This window comes from Triticum aestivum, chromosome 1A (assembly GCF_018294505.1).
Source record: "Triticum aestivum cultivar Chinese Spring chromosome 1A, IWGSC CS RefSeq v2.1, whole genome shotgun sequence".
Lineage (NCBI taxonomy): Eukaryota > Viridiplantae > Streptophyta > Magnoliopsida > Poales > Poaceae > Triticum > Triticum aestivum.
This window is the reverse complement of record NC_057794.1, coordinates 307,256,874-307,278,854: the sequence shown is the minus strand read 5'-3', so window position 1 is coordinate 307,278,854 and position 21,981 is coordinate 307,256,874.

The following is a 21,981-nucleotide window of genomic DNA, read 5'->3' as shown; positions in this document are numbered from 1 at the left end:
AAATACAGGCAACACTGGGTACTCCAGGTGCCTCAATCCACCTAGATGTGTATTTAAGTTGCCACCTTAAGTTGAACCATTAATTAACAATCTCACATCTGTCATGGATTTCACTCACCCAAACCACGTCTACGAGCATAGCATAGCAATATAAGCAACGCGTAGAAGTAACTCCCAAGGGTTTGAATGTAACAGGGCAATAGGTTCTACCTCATCAACTACTTCCCAACCCACAAGTTAATAACATCCTAATCATGCAATGTTTGAGGATTGGAACTAATGCATAAAAACTGGGTGATAAAGGGGTATGATCAAAGTGTTACTTGCCTTGCTGACGATCCGCGAAACCTAGGGACTCCAAATAACACTTTTCGCACTCTGGGAATTCTATCACAAACAAACAATAGCATACATAAGAAATCAAGCAAAGAAACATAGGTAAAACTCAAATAAGAAGATCTAACCAGAAAGTTCAACTTAAGAACTCCGGTTTGCAAAAAGAATCAAATCAAACGGAGCAACGAAACTCAAACGGCGAAAGAAACAAGATCCATTTACTAATCTGGACCTAGGTCAAATTTTATAGTAGCAAAAGCTTGTTCAAGTTGGTTAAACGGAAAGAGGGTCTCGAGACGAAGATCTAGGCGCTTGAATCGCCTGATTCCGGTAAATGAACGAAAAGATAAACTAGAACGAAAATCGGATCAGGAATCGCGTTCAGAAATAACCACGGAAAAATATGATAAAAGAAAACTGACGAACAGGCTAACGAGCGAGCGTTCGTTGTCTGTAACTAACGAGCGAAAACCGTTCGTTAAACGAACATACGGACGAACGTTCGCTAAAAAGAAAACCCGGGAAAACCGGCGAACCGGAAAAAACGAACTAGGGTTTTCTTTTAAAAAAACCCGATCGGTTTTCTTAAAAAAATCGGCGCAATGGCTACCTCGTCGGTCTGGCGAGACACGGCGGCGACGGCGGGGCGAGGCGCGGCAGCGGCGAGGCGGCGGTGGTGGGTGTGGCTAGATTGGGGCGGTTCTGATTGTTGCTTGCTCCATTCCCATTCCTTGGGCCAGTATGGTTATGGTTCCTTCCTCCATTATGGGTGTGGCCTCCATGGTTATGAACAAGTCCTCCCGAGTTCAGGGTTAGGCTCTGCTGAGCTCTTGAGTTATACCTCCCTTGTCCATACTTCCTCTTATGGTTCTCAATCTGCTGCTGCTTCCCTTCAACCATAAGAGCCTTATCTATGAACTCCTGGTAGTTGTTGAATGTTGCCACCATCAACTTCATGCTCATCTCATCATTCAACCCTTCCATAAACTTCTCCTGCTTTGCGGCATCTGTGGCCACATCATCAGGGGCATAGCGAGATAACTTGCTAAACTCATCCGCGTACTGAGCCACAGTACGGTTCCCCTGGCGTAAGTTGCGAAACTCACGCTTCTTCATACTCATAGCTCCAGTTGAGACATGGGATGTACAGAAGGCTTGCTGAAACTGGTCCCATGTCACCGTGGCTATAGGGTAGGTGACAGTGTAATTCTCCCACCATGAGGCTACTGGTCCATCCAAATGATGTGCGGCAAAACACACCTTCTCAGCATCGGTACATCCTGCAGTGCTTAACTTCCTTCCAATCCTCCGGAGCCAATCATCTACTACTATAGGCTCGGTGCTACTGGAAAACACCGGAGGCTGTAACCTCAGAAAACGGGCTAAGTTGTCAACTGGTGGTGGTGGTGGTGGTGGTGGATTGTTGTTGTTGTTGCCTTGGTTCTGAACTAACAACTACATCATGGTATTTTGTTGCGGGATCAACTGAGTGAGCTCCGGTGGGAAAGCAAATCTGGGGTCACATCTTGGAGGCATCTGATGGGTTTTAGAGGGGAGAGAATTAGAATATAATGAGGTCTAATGAGAAAGCACTACCCATATGCACATGAGACAAACACAATCATTTCACTCAATCAATCAAGCAAGGGCATAAAATCGGTCTAGAACTATTGCAAAAGTGCTCGGACTACACTATTTACATGTCGGGATATTACTACTGATGTGGTGGTCTACTAAAAATATTCCTTGGTTGAAGGCTCCATGATATCTGCTCTAGCTTCGTCTTCAAAGTCATCATCGCTAAGGTCGGATTCAGTGTCGTTGATGATGATGTAGTCCTCCGGGTGAATCTCCTTGGGTTCTTCATCTTCTTCTCCTGGTGCGGGGTCTCCCAGGAATACTCCTAGCTTCCTTTCCAGATTGCCATTCTTCTCCACTAGTACGACGATTTCCTCCTCATAATCATCACGTGTAGCCTTAAGTTCTTCCTCCAGTTCTGTGATCCTTGTCATCGCGTTCTTCAGATCTATCATGCATGCGCATATCTAATTCTCCTAGCGTCGAATGTGCTGGTTTTGTTCCTGGATGAAAGCTGCAATTGATCTATCCTTCCTGGTGCTGATCATCTCCCATTGCTCATCTCGGCGCCCACAGATCTGGTAGATAGTATCCTTAAGCTCCTTGTGATAAACTTCTCCAATGCGTCCCATGGTGATGTGAGCTGCCATACTCTTGCCTAGACTCCAAGTTGGCGCATCAAAGGAAACCTCTATGGGTTTAGTGACTGGCGTGAAGGTTCTTCCTGGAAATTGAACTTGAATCATCCATTGGTCCTCTTCTGGTAAAGTGGCGTTGTAAGTCCCGGTGAAGCTTGGTATTCCTATGTTTAGGTACCTAGTGACTTCCTTCAAGTGTCGTCTAAAAGGTGATTCTTCATCCGGTTGTGCAAACTTGTTCCTTGCATCCGCCATCCTAAAGAGTGGAAAATGGAGAGGAGTCCGAAATGAGAAGAGAATAGTGATCTATGGCTTTAGCTTAGTGGCCGTGTCCTATACTCAGTGTGTGCTCTAATACCATCTTGTAGCGACCCGACCTCAAACGGCCAAGTCTCTGTGCTTCAGTGTCATCCCTGGATCGGTAATGCTGACACACACAGTACTCGAGGATTTATAACAGAGTAGCAATCACACACTTATTACATCGAATGTCTCAAAAGAGAACTTATTACAATAAATATGACTTAAGGCCATCTAATACGATAACAGCGGAAGGCTTGGAAGATAAGGTGAGTCCATCAACTCCAACAGCATAGCTGAGCTGCACAGCAACGACCTAACGAACCTGACTCCTCGTCTGAAAAGTCTGCAACATAATACGTTGCAGCCCGAAAATGGGTCTGCACATGGAATATGCTAGCAAAGTAACACAGTAGAGCAAGAACAGAATAATGCTATCACTACATGCATATTTGGCTGGTGGAAAGCTCTATGGTTACAGTTTTGCGAAAAGCCAATTTTTCCCTACAACAAAGGAATAGATTTTAATTTAATTAGCATGGTAGTTGAAACATCATTGAGAAGGTTCCTCCAACTCAATCCCAATTAAAGTAATTATCAACCCAACAATATTAATTTAGAGTGATGAGATACTTAAGATACTCCAAGTACTAGATACTCAAGATGTCCGTAACCGGGGACATGGCTAACCATGATTAGTTTGTACACTCTGCAGAGGTTTGCACACTTTTCCCCACAAGACTCGATCGCCTTCGTTGGATTTCTCGCACTACGTGGTGTTTGAGAAACGGATGACCGAGGCACAGTCTTTCAGGAACATTAACTCTCTACTCCGGGCAGACCATACCAAACCTACAACCCACTACCTGATGATCCACCTCTTCAAGAGCTTCACGTAACTTACTCAACTATGCTAGAGCCCATAATAGCTTGTGGCTGCACATGGAAGTTTCTAGCATGAATCATCTCAGTTCCCTTTGAGCCTGGGTGGCGGTCCATAGGAATATCACACGGGTACTCTGGGATTTCCAAAAATACAGGCAACACTGGGTACTCCAGGTGCCTCAATCCACCCAGATGTGTATTTAAGTTGCCACCTTAAGTTGAACCATTAATTAACAATCTCACATCTGTCATGGATTTCACTCACCCAAACCACGTCTACGATCATAGCATAGCAATATAAGCAACGTGTAGAAGTAACTCCCAAGGGTTTGAATGTAACAAGGCAATAGGTTCTACCTCATCAACTACTTCCCAACCCACAAGTTAATAACATCCTAATCATGCAATGTTTGAGGATTGGAACTAATGCATAAAAACTGGGTGATAAAGGGGTATGATCAAAGTGTTACGTGCCTTGCTGACGATCCGCGAAACCTAGGGACTCCAAATAACACGCTTCGCACTCCGAGAATTCTATCGCAAACAAACAATAGCATACATAAGAAATCAAGCAAAGAAACATGGGTAAAACTCAAATAAGAAGATCTAACCAGAAAGTTCAACTTAAGAACTCCGGTTTGCAAAAATAATCAAATCAAACGGAGCAACGAAACTCAAACGGCGAAAGAAACAAGATCCGTTTACTAATCTGGACCTAGGTCAAATTTTACAGTAGAAAAAGCTTGTTCAAGTTGGTTAAACGGAAAGAGGGTCTCAAGACGAAGATGTAGGCGCTTGAATCGCCTGATTCCAATAAACGAGCGAAAAGGTAAACTAGAACGAAAATCGAATCGGGAATCACGATCAGAAATAACCGCGGAAAAATCCGATAAAAGAAAGCTGACGAACAGTCTAACGAACAAGCTTTCGTTGTCTGTAACTAACGAGCGAAAACCGTTCGTTAAAACGAACGTACGGACGAACGTCCGCTAAAAAGAAAAACCGGGAAAAACTGGTGAACCAAAAAAATGAACTAGGGTTTTCTTTAAAAAACCGGCGCAACGGCTACCTCGTCGGTCCGGCGAGACACGGCGGCGATGGCGAGGCAAGGCGCGGCAGCGGCGAGGCGGCGCGGCGGGGCTGCGGTAGGGCAGCGCGGCGCGACAGGGCGCAGCAGCGGGCGGCGGCGGCTGCCGCTGCGGGCGGGGTGAGGCGGCGGTGGTGGGTGGTGGTGGCGGTGGAGGGGGCTGGTATTTAAGAGGGAGGTGACTTGGGGAGGGGGCAAGGGGCGGCAGGGAGGGGAGTCCGGCTCGGACTCCTCGAGTCGGCGGCAGCGCGGCGCGGCCGGTCTCCTGGAAGGAGATGGCACGCGGGAAGGTGGGCCGGCGGCTGGGCTTCGGCCCAGTTAGCCTCTGCGCACTTTTTTTAAATTAATTCCGCCGAAACTAAAAAAATCCTAGAAAATAAAATAAAAATCTAAAAATGCCAAAACAAATTTTCAGCGTTTAAATGAAATATTTAGAACGAGATGAACATTTTCTTGGCCCTATAATGCAATTTTGAAAACGTGCAATTTTTCTAATGCAACCAAAATTGCAATAAAATCCAAATAAAAACAAATAATTGATTTTAATATTTTTCCTCCCATATTTTATTTATTTTGGAGAAGTCATATTATCTCCTCTCATATATTTTATTATGAAATATTTTCGAAGATAAAAATAATTAAAACCAAAATCCTCGTTTCCAAATTTGATAAAATCAAATTTGAAAACTGGGGAAATCCCCAACTCTCTTTGAGGGTCCTTGAGTTGCTTAGGATTTCAAGGATCGCGAGACGAAATGCAATAAAATATGATATGCAAGAATGATCTATGTATAACATTCCAAATTGAAAATTTAGGATGTTACAAACCTACCCCCCTTAAGATGAATCTCGCCCTCGAGATTCGGGTTGGCTAGAAAATAGGTGTGGGTGGTCTTTGCGAAGATCATCCTCTCGTTCCTAGGTGGCTTCGTCCTCGGTATGGTGGCTCCACTGAACTTTGCAAAACTTTATAACCTTGTTGCGGGTGACTCGACTAGCAAACTCCAAAATCTTGACTAGCTTCTCCTCATAAGTCAAATCATTGTACAACTGAATCGCTTCCAAGGGTACGGTATCTCTTAGCGGTATATCGGCCATCTTAGCATGGCACTTCGTCAACTGGGAAACGTGAAACACATCATGAACTCCTGACAGTCCTTCGGGTAACTCCAACTTGTAGGCAACTTCTCCCATCCGTTCCAAAACACGATACGGTCCTACAAATCTCGGGGCTAACTTTCCCTTAACTCCAAAACGTTTCACTCCTCGCAAAGGTGATACTCGCAGATATGCTCTGTCTCCGATTTCATAGGTTACCTCCTTGCATTTCGAATCTGCATAACTCTTCTGCCTGGACTGAGCTATCTTTAGTCTATCTCGAATCAGTTTAACTTTCTCCTCAGACTCTTTGATCAAGTCTGGTCCAAACAACTGTCGGTCTCCAACTTCATCCCACATCAACGGTGTTCTGCACCTTCATCCATACAGGGCTTAGAATGGTGCCATCTTCAGACTAGCTTGGTAACTATTGTTGTATGAGAACTCCGCGTAAGACAAATTATCATCCCAACTAGATCCATAATCTAGCGCACATGCTCTCAACATATCCTCCAAAATCTGGTTGACTCTCTCGGTCTGTCCATCGGTCTACGGGTGGAATGCGGTACTGAACTCCAATCTCGTTCCCAAAGTTTGGTGCAGTTGATGCCAAAACTTTGAGGTAAACTGTGTTCCTCTATCTAATACGATGGTCCTCGGAACTCCATGCAGACATACGATCTTGGTCATATATATCTTGGCCAACTTTGCACTGGTATAAGTTGTTTTCACTGGGATAAAGTGTGCCACTTTGGTCAAGCGGTCAACTACGACCCATATAGAATCATAACCTAATTTGGTCCTGGGCAATCTGGTGATAAAATCCATGCCAAGTTTATCCCACTTCCATTCGGGTATCGGCATAGGCTGTAGCAATCCTGCTGACCTTTGATGCTCTGCCTTCACTCTCTGACATACATCACATATGGCTACATACTCGGTGATATCCTTCTTCATCCCTGTCCACCAGAAACATTCCTTCAAATCCAAATACATCTTGGTGTTTCCGGAGTGTATCGAGTATGGTGAGTCATGAGCCTCCTGAAGTATTAATTTCCCGATCTCTGTGTTATTTGGCACATAAACACGGTCCTCAAACCATAAGGTGTCATGTTCATCCTCACGAAAACCTTTGGCCTTTCCTTCGCTCATTTTCTCGCCTTTCCTTCGCTCATTTTCTCTTTTATCTCCGCAATCTCTTTGTCATCCTTCTGAGCTTCTCGAATCTTTCCCAACAATGTAGATTGTACCTCCATTGTTGACACAAAACCTCTAGGAACAATCTCCAAACAAAGTTCCCAGAGATCCTCAGCTAACTCCTTCGGCAATCCCGTGCTTTCTAGGGTATTAGCATAACTCTTCTGGCTCAAAGGGTCTGCTACGACATTGGCCTTTCCTGGATGATAGTGAAGCTTCATGTCATAATCCTTTATAAGCTCCAACCATCTTCTCTGCCTAAGGTTCAGCTCCTTCTGTGTGAACATGTACTTCAAACTCTTATGATCCGGGTACACATCACAATGGTTTCCAATAGGGTAATGTCTCCAAGTCTTCAATGCATGCACTACGGCTGCTAGCTCCAAATCATGCGTGGCATAATTCAACTCGTGTGGTTTTAGTTGTCGTGAGGCATATGAAACAACTCTTCCGTCCTGCATAAGCACACTTCCAAGTCCTAGGCGAGAGGCGTTGCAATATACTTGGAAATCCTTACGTATATCTGGCAGGGTCAGCACTGGGGCTGTAGTCAAACGTTTCTTCAGCTCCTGGAAACTTGCCTCGCAAGCTTTCGTCCATTTAAACTTGGTATCCTTCTTCAATAATTGTGTCATTGGCTTCGCGATCTTGGAAAAATTCTCAATAAATCTCCGATAATATCCTGCGAGCCCAAGAAAACTGCGGATCTCGCTAACTGAAGTGGGTGCCAACCATTCAGTGACTAACTGAACCTTGGTGGGGTCTACTGCTATACCTTCTCCTGATATAACATGACCAAGGAATCCAACTTCCTTCAACCAAAACTCGCATTTGTTGAACTTGGCATACAACTGATGTTCCCTGAGTTTCGCGAGAACTAAACACAAATGCTCCTTGTGCTCCTCTTCATTCTTTGAATATACCATTATATCATCAATGAACACCACAACAAACTTATCCAAATATTCCATGAACACCTTGTTCATCATGGTCATGAAATAGGCAGGGGCATTAGTCAGTCCAAAAGACATGACCGTATATTCGTATAACCCGTACCGTGTGGTGAATGTTGTCTTTGGTATATCTTTCTCTCGTATATTCAACTGATGGTATCCTGATCGCAGATCGATCTTCGAAAACACCTTAGCTCCTTGCAGCTGGTCAAACAGATCATTGATCATTGGCAATGGGTACTTGTTCTTGATTGTCACTTCATTCAAGGCTCGATAATCAACAACCATTCTTAGGGACTTATCCTTCTTCTCGACCAAAAGCACTGGGGCTCCCCATGGTGATGAACTCCGTCGAATGTAACCTTTCTCCAATAACTCCTTGATCTGTTTCTTAATCTCCTCCAGATCATTCGCGGGCATCCGATAGGGTATCTTGGATATTGGCCCTGTGCCTGGCAATAGCTCTATCAAAAACTCAATATCTCGATCCGGTGGCATGCCTGGTAATTCCCCTGGGAAAACATCCGGGTAATCCTTTACTACAGGCACTTCCTCCTGAACAACTCCCGTGAGGGTATTACTTGGCTACTTCTTGGCGCATGCCTAGATATATACTTGATCCTTTTTCCCTCCGGGGTGGTGAGACAAATTGACTTACTAACACAGTCAATGCTTCCTCCATACTTTGACATCCAGTCCATTCCTAATATCACATCCAATCCTTGTGACTCCAAGATAATTAGGTCGGACGGAAAAACATGGTTGCCAATGGTTAAGGGTATCTGGTCGCACCATCGACTAGCCATATACTCTGCTCTAGGTGAACTTACTAACAGAGGGGTCCTAAGGGTTTGGGTCGGTAGTCTAAACTTATCCACGAATTCCCTTGATATGTATGAATGCGATGCACCAGTATCAAAAAGAACAAGAGCGGTAAATGACTTAACCAAAAACTTACCTATAACCGCGTCTCTTCAACCTCCTCCACGTTAACGTGGTTTACTTGTCCTTTGTTGAATGGATTGGGCTTCTTCCCAGTGCTCCCATTTTCGTTTCCATTCTTCCCTTCAGGGCACTCCGTGGCATAGTGTCCAGTCTTCCCGCACTTGAAACAAGTAATGTGGCTTAGGTCTCTCTTGGTGGTTGTGGCTGGATTGGGGCGGTTCTGATTGTTGCTTGCTCCAGTATGGTTATGGTTCCTTCCTCCATTATGGGTGTGGCCTCCATGGTTATGAACAAGTCCTCCCGAGTTCGAGGTTAGGCTCTGCTGAGCTCTTGAGTTATACCTCCCTTGTCCATACTTCCTCTTACGGTTCTCAATCTGCTGCTACTTCCCTTCAATCATAAGAGCCTTATCTACGAACTCCTGGTAGTTGTTGAATGTTGCCACCATCAACTGCATGCTCATCTCATCATTCAACCCTTCCATAAACTTCTCCTACTTTGCGGCATCTATGGCCACATCATCAGGGGCATAGCGAGATAACTTGCTAAACTCATCCGCGTACTGAGCCATAGTACGGTTCCCCTGGCGTAAGCTGCGAAACTCACGCTTCTTCATACTCATAGCTCCAGTTGAGACATGGGCTATACGGAAGGCTTGCTGAAAGTGATCCCATGTCACCGTGGCTATAGGGTAGGTGACAGTGTAATTCTCCCACCATGAGGCTGCTGGTCCATCCAACTGATGTGCGGAAAAACGCACCTTCTCAGCATCAGTACATCCTGTAGTGGTTAACTCCCTTCCAATTCTCCGGAGCCAATCATCTGCTACTATTGGCTCGGTGCTACTGGAAAACACCGGCGGCTGCAACCTCAGAAAACGGGCTAACTTGTCAATTGGTGGTGGTGGTGGTGGATTGTTTTTGTTGTTGTTGCCTTGGTTCTGAACTAACAACTACATCATGGTATTCTATTGCTGGATCAACTGAGTGAGCTCCGGTGGGAAAGCAAATCCGGGGTCACGTCTCGGAGGCATCTGATGGGTTTTAGAGGGGAGAGAATTAGAATAGAATGAGGTCTAATGAGAAAGCACTACCCATATGCACATGAGACAAACATAATCATTTCACTCAATCAATCAAGCAAGGGAATACAATCGGTCTAGAACTATCGCAAAAGTGCTCAGACTACACTATTTACATGGTGGAATACTATTACTGATGTGGTGGTCTACTAAAAATATTCCTCGGTTGAAGACTCCATGATATCTGCTCCAGCTTCGTCTTCAAAGTCATCATCGCTAAGGTCAGATTCAGTGTCATCGATGATGATGTAGTCCTCCGGGTGAATCTCCTTGGGTTCTTCATCTTCTTCTCCTGGTGCGGGGTCTCCCAGGAATACTCCTAGCTTCCTTTCTAGATCGCCATTCTTCTCCACTAGTACGACGATTTCCACCTCATAATCTTCACGTGTAGCCTTAAGTTCTTCCTCCAGTTCCGTGATCCTTGTCATCACGTTCTTCAGATCTATCATGCATGCGCATATCTGATTCTCCTAGCGTCGAATGTGCTGGTTTTGTTCCTGGATGAAAGCTGCAATTGATCTATCCTTCCTGGTGCTGATCATCTCCCATTGCTCATCTCGGCGCCCACAGATCTTGTAGATAGTATCCTTAAGCTCCTTGTGATAAACTTCTCCAATGCATCCCATGGTGATGTGAGCTGCCATACTCTTGCCTAGACTCCAAGTTGGTGCATCAAAGGAAAACTCTATGGGTTTAGTGACTGGCGTGAAGGTTCTTCCTGGAACTTGAAGTTGAATCATCCATTGGTCCTCTTCTGGTAAAGTGGCATTGTAAGTCCCGGTGAAGCTTGGTATTCCTATGTTCAGCTACCTAGTGACTTCCTTCAAGTGTCATCCAAAAGGCGCTTCTTCAACCGGTTGTGCAAACTTGTTCCTTGCATCCGCCATCCTAAAGAGTAGAAAATGGAGAGGAGTCAGAAATGAGAAGAGAATAGTGATCTATGGCTTTAGCTTAGTGGTCGTGTCCTACACTCAGCGTGTGCTCTAATACCATCTTGTAGCGACCCGACCTCAAACGGTCAAGTTTTTTTGCTTCAATGTCATCCCTGGATCGGTAGTGCTGATCACATAGTACTCGAGGATTTATAACAGAGTAGCAATCACACACTTATTACATCAAATGTCTCAAAAGAGAACTTATTACAATAAATATGACTTAAGGCCATCTAATACGATAACAACGGAAGGCTTGGAAGATAAGGTGAGTCCATCAACTCAACCGGCATAGTTGAGCTGCACGGCAACGACCTAACGAACCTTACTCCTCGTCTGAAAAGTCTGCAACATAATACGTTGCAGCTCGAAAACGGGTCAGCACATGGAATATGCTGGCAAAATAACATAGTAGAGCAAGAATAGAATAATGCTATCACTACATGCATATTTGGCTGGTGGAAAGCTCTATGGTTACAGTTTTGCGAAAAGCCAATTTTTTCCTACAACAAAGGAATAGATTTTAATTTAACTAGCATGGTAGTTGAAACATCATTGAGAAGGTTCCTCCAACTCAATCCCAATTAAAGTAATTATCAACCCAACAATATTAATTTAGAGTGATGAGATACTTAAGATACTCCAAGTACTAGATACTCAAGATGTCTGTAACCGGGGACATGGCTAACCATGATTAGTTTGTACACTCTGCAGAGGTTTGCGCACTTTTCCCCACAAGACTCGATCTCCTTCGTTGGATTTCTCGCACTACATGGTGTTTGAGAAAATGATGACCGAGGCACAGTCTTTCAGGAACATTAACTCTCTACTCCGGGCAGACCATACCAAACCTACATCGCACTACCTGATGATCCACCTCTTCAAGAGCTTCACGTAACTTACTCAACTATGCTAGAGCCCATAATAGCTTGTGGATGCACACGGAAGTTTCTAGCATTAATCATCTCAGTTCCCTTTGAGCCTGGGTGGCGGTCCATAGGAATATAACAAGAAAATAAAGTTTCTACGATCTGATCGCGAAGACGAATATTTGAGTTACGAGTTTGGTCTTCATTTGAAACGATGTGGAATAGTTTCACAACTCACGCCACCTGGAACACCACAACGTAATGGTGTGTCCGAACGTCATAACCGTACTTTATTAGATATGGTGCAATCTATGATGTCTCTTACCGATTTATCACTTTCATTTGGGGGTTTTGCATTAGAGACAGCTGCATTCACGTTAAATAGGGCACCATCTAAATCCGTTGAGATGACACCATAAGAACTGTGGTTTAGCAAGAAACCTAAGCTATCATTTCTTAAAGTTTGGGGCTATGATGCTTATGTAAAAAAGTTTCAACCTGATAAGCTCGAACCCAAATCGGAGAAATGCGTCTTCATAGGATACCCAAAGGAAACTGTTGGGTACACCTTCTATCACAGATCCGAAGGCAAGATATTCGTTGCTAAGAATGGATCCTTTCTAGAGAAGAAGTTTCTCTCGAAATAAGTGAGTGGGAGGAATGTAGAACTTGATGAGGTAATTGTACCTTCTCCCGAATTGGAAAGTAGTTCATCACAGAAATCAGTTCTAGTGATTCCTACGCCAATTAGTGAGGAAGCTAATGATGATGATCATGAATTTTAGATCAAGTTACTACCGAACCTCGTAGGTCAACCAGAGTATGGTACGCACCAGAGTGGTGCGGTAATCCTTTCTAGAAGTCATGTTACTAGACCATGACGAACTTACGAACTATGAGGAAGCGATGATGAGCCCAAATTCCGCAAACTGGCTTGAGGCCATGAAATCGGAGATGGGATCCATGTATGAGAACAAAGTGTGGACTTTTGTTGACTTGCCCAATGATCAGCAAGCCATTGAGAATAAATGGATCTTCAAGAGGAAGACAGACGTTGATAGTAGTATTACTATATACAAAGCTCGAATTGTCACAAAAGGTTTTCGACAAGTTCAAGATGTTGACTTCGATGAGATTTTCTCACTCGTAGCGATGCTTAAGTCTGTTCGAATCATGTTAGCAATTTCCAAATTTTATGAAATCTGGAAAATGGATGTCAAAACTGCATTCCTTAATGGATTTCTTAAAGAAGAGTTGTATATGATGCAACAAGAAGGTTTTGACAATCCTAAAGGTGCTAACAAAGTGTGCAAGCTCCAGCGATCCATCTATGGACTGGTGTAACTATCTCATCGTTGGAATATATGATTTGATAAAATGATCAAAGCATATGGTTTTATACAGACTTGCGGCGAAGCCTGTATTTACAAGAAAGTGAGTGGGAGCACTACAGCCTTTCTGATAAGTATATGTGAATGACATATTGTTGGTGGGAAATGATGTAGAATTTTCTGGAAAGCATAAAGGAGTGTTTGAAAGGATTTTCTCAAAGAAAGACCTCGGTGAAGCTACTTACATATTGAGCATCAAGATCTATAGAGATAGATCAAGACGCTTGATATACAAGATTTTGAAGTAGTTCAAAATGGAACAGTCAAAGAAGGAGTTCTGGCCTGTGTTGCAAGGTGTGAAGTTGAGTAAAGACTCAAAACCCGACCACGGCAGAAAATAGAAAGAGAATGGAAGTCATTCCCTATGTGAAAGTGCAACTATCCCTAGGTGGTTTTGGTAATTCCTAACAACATATAGCTCATTGAGATAATGCCATTTCAAGATTAATATCTCAAGAAAGCTCAATGTTTGTCATGGCATGGATGAGAAAAGTGGACCCCTCAAAATGATAAGGACAAAAGGATTGGCTCAAGACTCTACATTTTCTATTTTTGTGATCCAAGATCACATTGAGTCTATAGGAAAAGCCAATACTATCAAGGAGGGATGAGGTGTTGCTTAATGAGGCTTTTGCTCAAAATGCTTAGTGATATGATCCAAAACCCTCAACTACTTTCTCACATCCACATATGACCTAAACCAAAAGTCAAACTCAGCCCCACTGACTCTTTCTATCCGGCGCCACCGAGTTCAAATGTGATAGCCACTGCCACAAACCCTAGGCAAATCGGTCTCACCGATAGGGATCTCGGTCTCACCGAGATGGGATTGTAATCTCTCTGTTTCCCTTCATAACATTTCAGTCTTACCGAGATGAGCGATCGGTCCCACCGAGATTGCAATGTAAACTCCCTGTTTCCCCTTCGTAACGTTTCGGTCTCACCGAAATGAGCGATCGGTCACACCGAGTTTACCTGACCAACTCTCTGGTTAGCTAATTACCAAAATCGGTCTCACCGAGTTTGTGTAATCGGTCTCACCGAGATTACGTTATGCCCTAACCATAATCATATCGGTCCTACCGAGTTGCATGTCGGTCCCACCGAAAACCCTAACTGTCACTAGCTTTGCTGAATCGGTCCGACCGAGTTTAACTATTTGGTCCCACCGAGATTGGCAAGTTGTGTGTAACGGTTAGATTTTGTGTGGAGGCTATATATACCCCTCCACCACCTCTTCATTCATGGAGAGAGCCATCAGAACGAACCTACACTTCCAACTTACTTTTTCTGAGAGAGAACCACCTACACTTGTGTTGAGGCCAAGATATTCCATTCTTACCATATGAATCTTTATCTCTAGCCTTCTCAAGTTGCTTCCACTCAAATCTTCTTTCCACCAAATCCATATCCTATGAGAGAGAGTTGAGTGTTAGGGAGACTATCATTTGAAGCACAAGAGCAAGGAGTTCATCATCAACACACCATTTGTTGCTTCTTGGAGAGTGGTGTCTCCTAGATTGGCTAGGTGTCACTTGGGAGCCTCCGACAAGATTGTGGAGTTGAACCAAGGAGTTTGTAAGGGCAAGGAGAACTCCTACTTCGTGAAGATCTACCGCTAGTGAGGCAAGTCCTTCGTGGGCGACGACCATGGTGGGATAGACAAGGTTGCTTCTTCATGGACCCTTCGTGGGTGGAGCCCTCCATGGACTCGCGCAGCCGTTACCCTTCGTGGGTTGAAGTCTCCATCAACGTGGATGTACGATAGCACCACCTATCGGAACCACGACAAAAACATCTGTGTCTCCTATTGTGTTTGAACCCTCCAAACCCTTCCCTTTACATTCTTGCAAATTGCATGCTTTACTTTCCGCTGCTCATATACTCTTTGCATGCTTGCTTGAATTGTGTTAAGATTGCTTGACTTGTCCAAAGTTGCGAAAATCTGTCAAGAACTAAAATTGGGAAAAGGATAAGTTTTTATTTGGTCAAGTAGTCTAATCACCCCCCTCTAGACATACTTTCGATCCTACAAGTGGTATCAGAGCTTTGGTCTCCATTTGCTTTGATTTCCATAGCTTTTGGTTGTCATAGCCTTCGTTTCACAACCTAGGAGAGTATGGCGTCTAGCGAGGGAAATTACCACCGTAGAGGTCCTTACTTTGATGGTACTAATTTTGCTAGTTGGAAGCATAAGATGAAAATGCATATTCTTGGGCATAACCCCATCGTATGGGCTATTGTGTGTATTGGCTTGCAAGGTGAATTCTTCGATGGGAGAGAACCGAACCGTGAAGCTACCTTGGAAGAGTTGAAGATGCTGCAATACAATGCTCAAGCTTGTGATATCCTCTTCAACGGATTGTGCCCCGAAGAATTCAACAAAACCAGTCGTCTTGAGAATGCAAAGGAAATTTGGGATACTTTGATTGATATGCACGAAGGTACCGACTCCGTCAAGGAATCCAAGTTGGATGTGCTTCAAAGTCAGCTTGACAAGTTCAAAATGAAGGATGGTGAAGGTGTCGCTGAAATGTACTCTAGGCTTGCTCTTATCACAAATGAGATCGCCGGCTTAGGAAGTGAAGAGATGATCGACAAATTCATCATCAAGAAGATCCTAAGAGCTTTGGATGGAAAATATGATACCGTATGCACGTTGATCCAAATGATGCCCAATTACAAAGATCTCAAGCCAACGGAAGTCACTGGAAGAATTGTTGCTCATGAGATGTCACTCAAGGATAAGGAGGAGCTCCATAACAAGTCAAGTGGTGCTTACAAAGCCTCATGTGAAGCTCCCACATCATCAAGTGAGAAACAAACCTTCAATGAAGAATTGAGCCTAATGGTGAAGAACTTCAACAAGTTCTACAAGAGTAGAAGCAGAGAGAGAAGTTCCAAGTCAAGGTCCTACAATGACAAAAGATCTTCTAGTCGAGAGCGAAATTGCTACAATTGTGGAAGACCCAGACACTATTCCAATGAGTGTACGACACCCTACAAAAGAAGAGAAGATTCTCCAAAAAGAAGAAGTAGAAGAGAAGAATCACCATCAAGAGAGAGAAGGAGTAGAGATGATCGTTATGAATGAAGAACATCCCGGAGAAGCAAAGATTCGAAAGGAACGACAAGTCATCAAGGAGCTACACAAAACGAAGACATCAAGCTCATGTTGGTGAATGGGTATCCGGCTACGACTCCGACAATCACTCCGAGAGAAGCTATCACTCCGACTCTGAATATACTCAAGATGAAGGCGTTGCCGGTCTAGCACTTGCGTCAACCAACTCCTACGACATATTTGATTCACCAAATGAAGGACTTGGAAGATGCTTCATGGCTAAAGGCCCAAAGGTATCACACCCCGAGTATGTTGATTTCAATAGTGATGAAGATGACTTGTTAGGTGATGATGATTTACTTGTTGACAACTCTAGTGATGAATACTTTGATGAAACATCAATTAATCATGCTAATCAAGATAAAACGAATGACAATGATAAGGAGAATATTGAGTTGTAACTAAAGAACTAAACACTCTTAATTTAGCTCATGAAACTATCTTAGGAGATCATCGAGAACTTTTAAGGACTCATGAGAAATTACGTTTTGAAAAGCTCAACCTTGAGAAAGAGCATGATTTCTTAAAGGCAATCAATGATGATCTTCACAAGAAAAGTTCTTCTTACATTGCCAAGCGTTTACTCTTATCCACTTACATGCCTCAAGTCAAGTCTAGTAACAAGAACAAGAAAGATTCTTCCTCTAGTAGTAACAATATTCATGCTAAATCCAATGTTGTTGCTTCTAGTAGTTCTCTTGATTCCACTAATGATTCTCTTAGACAAGTTACACTTGAGCAAGAAAATAGCTTATTGAAGGGAATTATAGAGAAAGGTGTTTACAAGAGCCTTGCCGGGAGTAAGCAATTCGAGGAAATTGTACGCAAGCAAGGAAGACACCGGAAGAACCAAGGTGTTGGTTTTGAACGAAAGTTCAATGCCAATGGAGTTGAGTGGGAAGAAGATCAATACCCCAAGACGAAGTTTGTTCCTCAACAAGAGAAGTATGATCCTACTTCCTTCAAGGGGACACAAGCTCAAGATGATCTTCCACCACAAGACCACGAGCAAAAAGGGAAGGATAAGCTTGAAGAGGAAATTGATGCATTTGAAGAAGCACCCAAGGCCTTGGTCAAGTGGGTTCCCAAGACTACATCAAGTTCTACTTCATCAAGTACGACTACAACTCCAAGGATTCCCATCAAGATGATGTGGATCCCGAAAAAGAAGAACTAGAGAGTTCTTGAGGGTGACTCCGCCAACATACTTCACTCTTATCATTTTGGCAAGAACAAGTGCAATCTACTTCCACATCTAGCACTAGTTCAAGGAGTCACAAACCCTCTTGTTGGTAAGACAAGGGACAAGGTAACCTAATGCTTTCATAGATATCATCTTGTGTGTGCATCACTCTATGTCTATGGATATCCTTGTTTGTTCCTTGTGGGACTAACCTGTGTAGGTATTGAAAGTGCAACTCACTCCAAAGGATTGCTCCAAATGATCTACATCAACCTTGAGCATCCACATCTTAAACACCTACATGAAGTCATCATCGACAAAACCCAAGGTTAGTTCATCCCTCTTAAGGGGGATCTCACATCTAGGGGGAGATTTACTCTAAGAATTGAGCTAAAGCAACTCTAATGGTGTGAACACAACAACGCTTTATGTAAAAGTGGTAGCCCCACTTGTGCTTAAACGATGAGTATGAACTATGATCAAATGTTCTCATTTGACTCCTAAGTCAATATACTCATATATAGATGACCTAGCCATCGCCAATTGCTTGATAGATGCTAGAATTGGTTGTGCATGCTTTGCCACATATTTCATTTGCTATTTTATTGTGTGAGCATGTTGGTTGCATAATTTACTCATTCGAGGACATCCACTTGTTGTTTTGATTGTTTGGTTCCTTTTTCTTTTGCCAAGTGGATGGACAAGAATGCCTAAGAACCTTCTCTAGCTATCTATGCTTTTCTTGTCTCAAACTCTATTCATGCTACATCACAAAGTTTGATCAAGTCAGATTCGAACCACTCTGTGTGAGGAGCACTCGGAGTCCCCGATTCGTCATAGACTTAAACTTCCAAAACTTCTTTGTGCATTTTGGTCTGACCGATTCATCCATTTCGGTCATACCGAGATCACTAAGTCGATCTAGGTTTTCAATCTCGGTGCAACCGATTTGAACTTTTCGGTCACACCGAGTTGCAGTAACTGCTTACAGTTATGCATCTCGGTGCCACCGAGTTGTTCCACTCGGTCACACCGACAGGATCAGGCTATATATATCCCCGGGCCAAAATTTGGAAAAATTTCCGAACCCCTTCGCCCGCGCTCAGCCTGCTTTGCCTCCCCGGGTCTCCGGATCGTCCTCCTTATCGCCAGCTGCCTCCCGCCGCTGGTCTCCGCTGCCGTCAATGGGAATCGTCTCCGCCGTTGCCGCCGTAGCAGGTCCATTGCCGCACTAGGGTATGGACTTGATCCTTGTGCTAATCCCTCTCCGATTCTTAGCACATTGTTTTGCCATGTATCTTGTCATGATTGAGATCATTCTATCCAGTGAAATCACTCCGTAGTTTAGTCGTGGATTGAAAATTTAGGGTTAGATTTCCGCTGAAATCATCTTGGACTAACCGAGTTGTTGAAATCGGTTCCATCGATTTGGCTAAGGCCATTGCACATGTGATTCTCGGTCTGGCCGAGAAGTGCAAATCGGTGTGACCGAGTTCAATACTTTGTGAAATCCTAGCAGTCTCAGTGCCACCGAACTGTGACTCGGTCTGACCGAGTTCACTAGTTTAGGTTCCAAAAGCTGCTTCCGTATCACCGAGTTTTCAAATCGGTAGATCCGAAATGCTTTCTGTGGAAAACTAAAACTAAGTTTTTAAATCATTCTTTTGCAAAAACCTCTGTAATTTGTAATGCTCATCCAATCTACCTCATCTATAATCTATTTATAGGGTCTCCTGTCAATGTTTGCATCATGTCAGATCAGAGTGACAGCCAGAACAAATCTGAGGAGCAAGTCAACATGAGTGAGGGCACTAGTCCCTCTAGCAGCTTTGATGAGGGAAGCAGGAGTACACCCAGCAACTTGCCTAAGGCAGCCACCAGGGCCAGAAAGAAGAGAACCTCAGATTCAGAGGATGAGGACTATGTGTCTATTGAGGAAGAGGCCACCTCAAAGAAGAAAGTTCTGAAAAAGGAATATGGCACAGCTGCTACCACTAAGCCAGGAATGAAGACAAAGATTCCTACCAAGAGATTGCCTATGTCAAAGGCCAGAGCATCCACTGCTGAAACCTCCAAGCCATCAGAAGAGGTAGTTGGAGAATGCAAGAAAAGGAAAGAAAGGGTCAAGAAGACCACTGCCAGAATGCTTGGCAGATCCTCAATTATGAGAGATTTAGAGGAAGAGGAAGAAGATGCAGCACCAGCACCCAAATCTCAAAAGCTTATGGGAGATGCTATAAAGGCAGGGGTTGCTCCATCTAAGCCTAAGACTGCTCCTAAGACTGCTGCTCTTGAGACACACAAGTTTGGATCAGTACATTACCTTCTGTCAGGTTTGCCAACAATCAACTGGATCCTCAGACACACTCTCTTGCCAAAGTCAGGTGATCACAAGATGATCAGAGGCCATGCAATCAACCTGCTTCACATATTTGATGTGCCTCAAAAGTTCAAAGTCATGAGCCTAATTGTGGAAACCATTAAGAGAACAACTGCAGATCAGAAGAGAAGTGTGACGCCCCCGATTCAATCGTACACTAATCATACGCACAAATGTGTACGATCAAGATCAGGGCCTCACGGGAAGATATCACAACACAAATCTAGACACAAGTTAAAAATAACACAAGCTTTATATTACAAGCCAGGGGCCTCGAGGGCTTGAGTACATAAGCTCGAATACACAAGAGTCAGCGGAAACAACAATATCTGAGTACTGACATAAGTCAAACAAGTTTGCCTTAAGAAGGCTAGCACAAAAACAAAATCGATCGAAAAGGCAAGGCCTCCTGCCTGGGAGCCTCCTAACTACTCCTGGTTGTCAGCGGCCTCCACGTAGTAGTAGGCACCCTCGGTGTAGTAGTAATCGTCAGTGGTGTCGTCTGGATCCTGGGCTCCAGCATCTGGTTGCAACATCCGGAAATAAAGGAAAAGGGGAAAAAGAGGGAGCAAAGCAACCGTGAGTACTCATCCGAAGTACTCAGCAAGCAAGGATCTATACTACATATGCAACATTATCAAAGGAAGGTTGTATATGTGGACTGGGCTGCAGAAATGCCAGAATAGAGAGAAGGCCTAGTCCTATCGAAGACTAGCATCTTCTGAAAACCACCATCTTGCAGCAACAGGAGGAAGTAGAGTAGCATAAAGTAAAGTAGTAGTAGTGTCATCAACGTTGGCCAGAGATCCTTTCTCGACTCCCTGCGAGAAAGCAATCCCAGAGCCATACTATCCAGTTATAACCACCATCCAAATCTCATCACCATCCAGTTCTCATCATCAGTATCCAGTTCTAGTTGTATCGATTGGGATACAACTCCAAGTGTCCGTTACCATAGGACAGGCTATCGATAGATGTTTTCTTCCCTGCAGGGGTGCACCAACTTACCCACCACGCTCGATTAACTCCGGCCGGACACACTTTCCTGGGTCATGCCCGGCCTCGGCCAAACAATACGCCGCAGCCCGACCTAGGCTTAATAGAGAGGTCAACACGCCGAACTAAACCTATGCCCCCAGGGGTCTTGGTCATCGCCCCGGGAACTCCTGCACGTTGCGTGGGCGGCCGGTGAGCAGACCTAGCTACCTCCTTCAAAAAGGTAGGTGCTTACCAGTCCAACCCGGCGCGCGCCGCTCAGTCGCTGACGTCTATTAAGCTTCGGCTGATGTATACGACGCAGAACGCCCATACTATGCCCACGTGATGGTTAGTGCTATCAGGCTAGAGGCCCCTCGGATCAAATATCCAAACCGTAGTGGATTAGGAGCACGCGGTAACGAGCAGAGACTCACGATCAATGTGACCCCGTCGCCCCGTCTCGAGTACTTGCGGCAAGGGCTAAGAATGCCCGGCCACGCCTCGTAAGTATCTCGCGGGCACCTTCCAGGTCAACCGGACTCCACATCACTCGCAATTAAGCTCGCGCGGGTACCCCTCAGGGCCAACCCATCTTTAGTAACATGGCTCAGTGCAAAGTCATAGTAACCATAGTAACTGTGTGTCTAACACCAAGGGGAAAACCCGAGGAATCACCCCCGGAGAATTCAACTCGATGTTATCATCAAGGTGAACGTAAGAGGATTCACCCTCGAGGTTCACACTTGAGGGGTTGTACGACAGAGCCATAATGGTTAAGGAGGAAATTACCCTCGATGATCACGACCACATAGCTACACTATAGAGATCTCATCAGGAGTGATGTATGAGGTTCACCCTCGACACTCGATAGTAACTATGTAGTGTCGTAGAACTAGGGGGTGATGTGCGGTGTCGGGGCCTGGACGTCGATCACGTTGACCGAGTCATCGAACATAAAGCGAGGCAATTGGGACAAGGTGGGGTCACTGATCGATCTCTAACCAACCTATACTAAGCAGTTTAGGA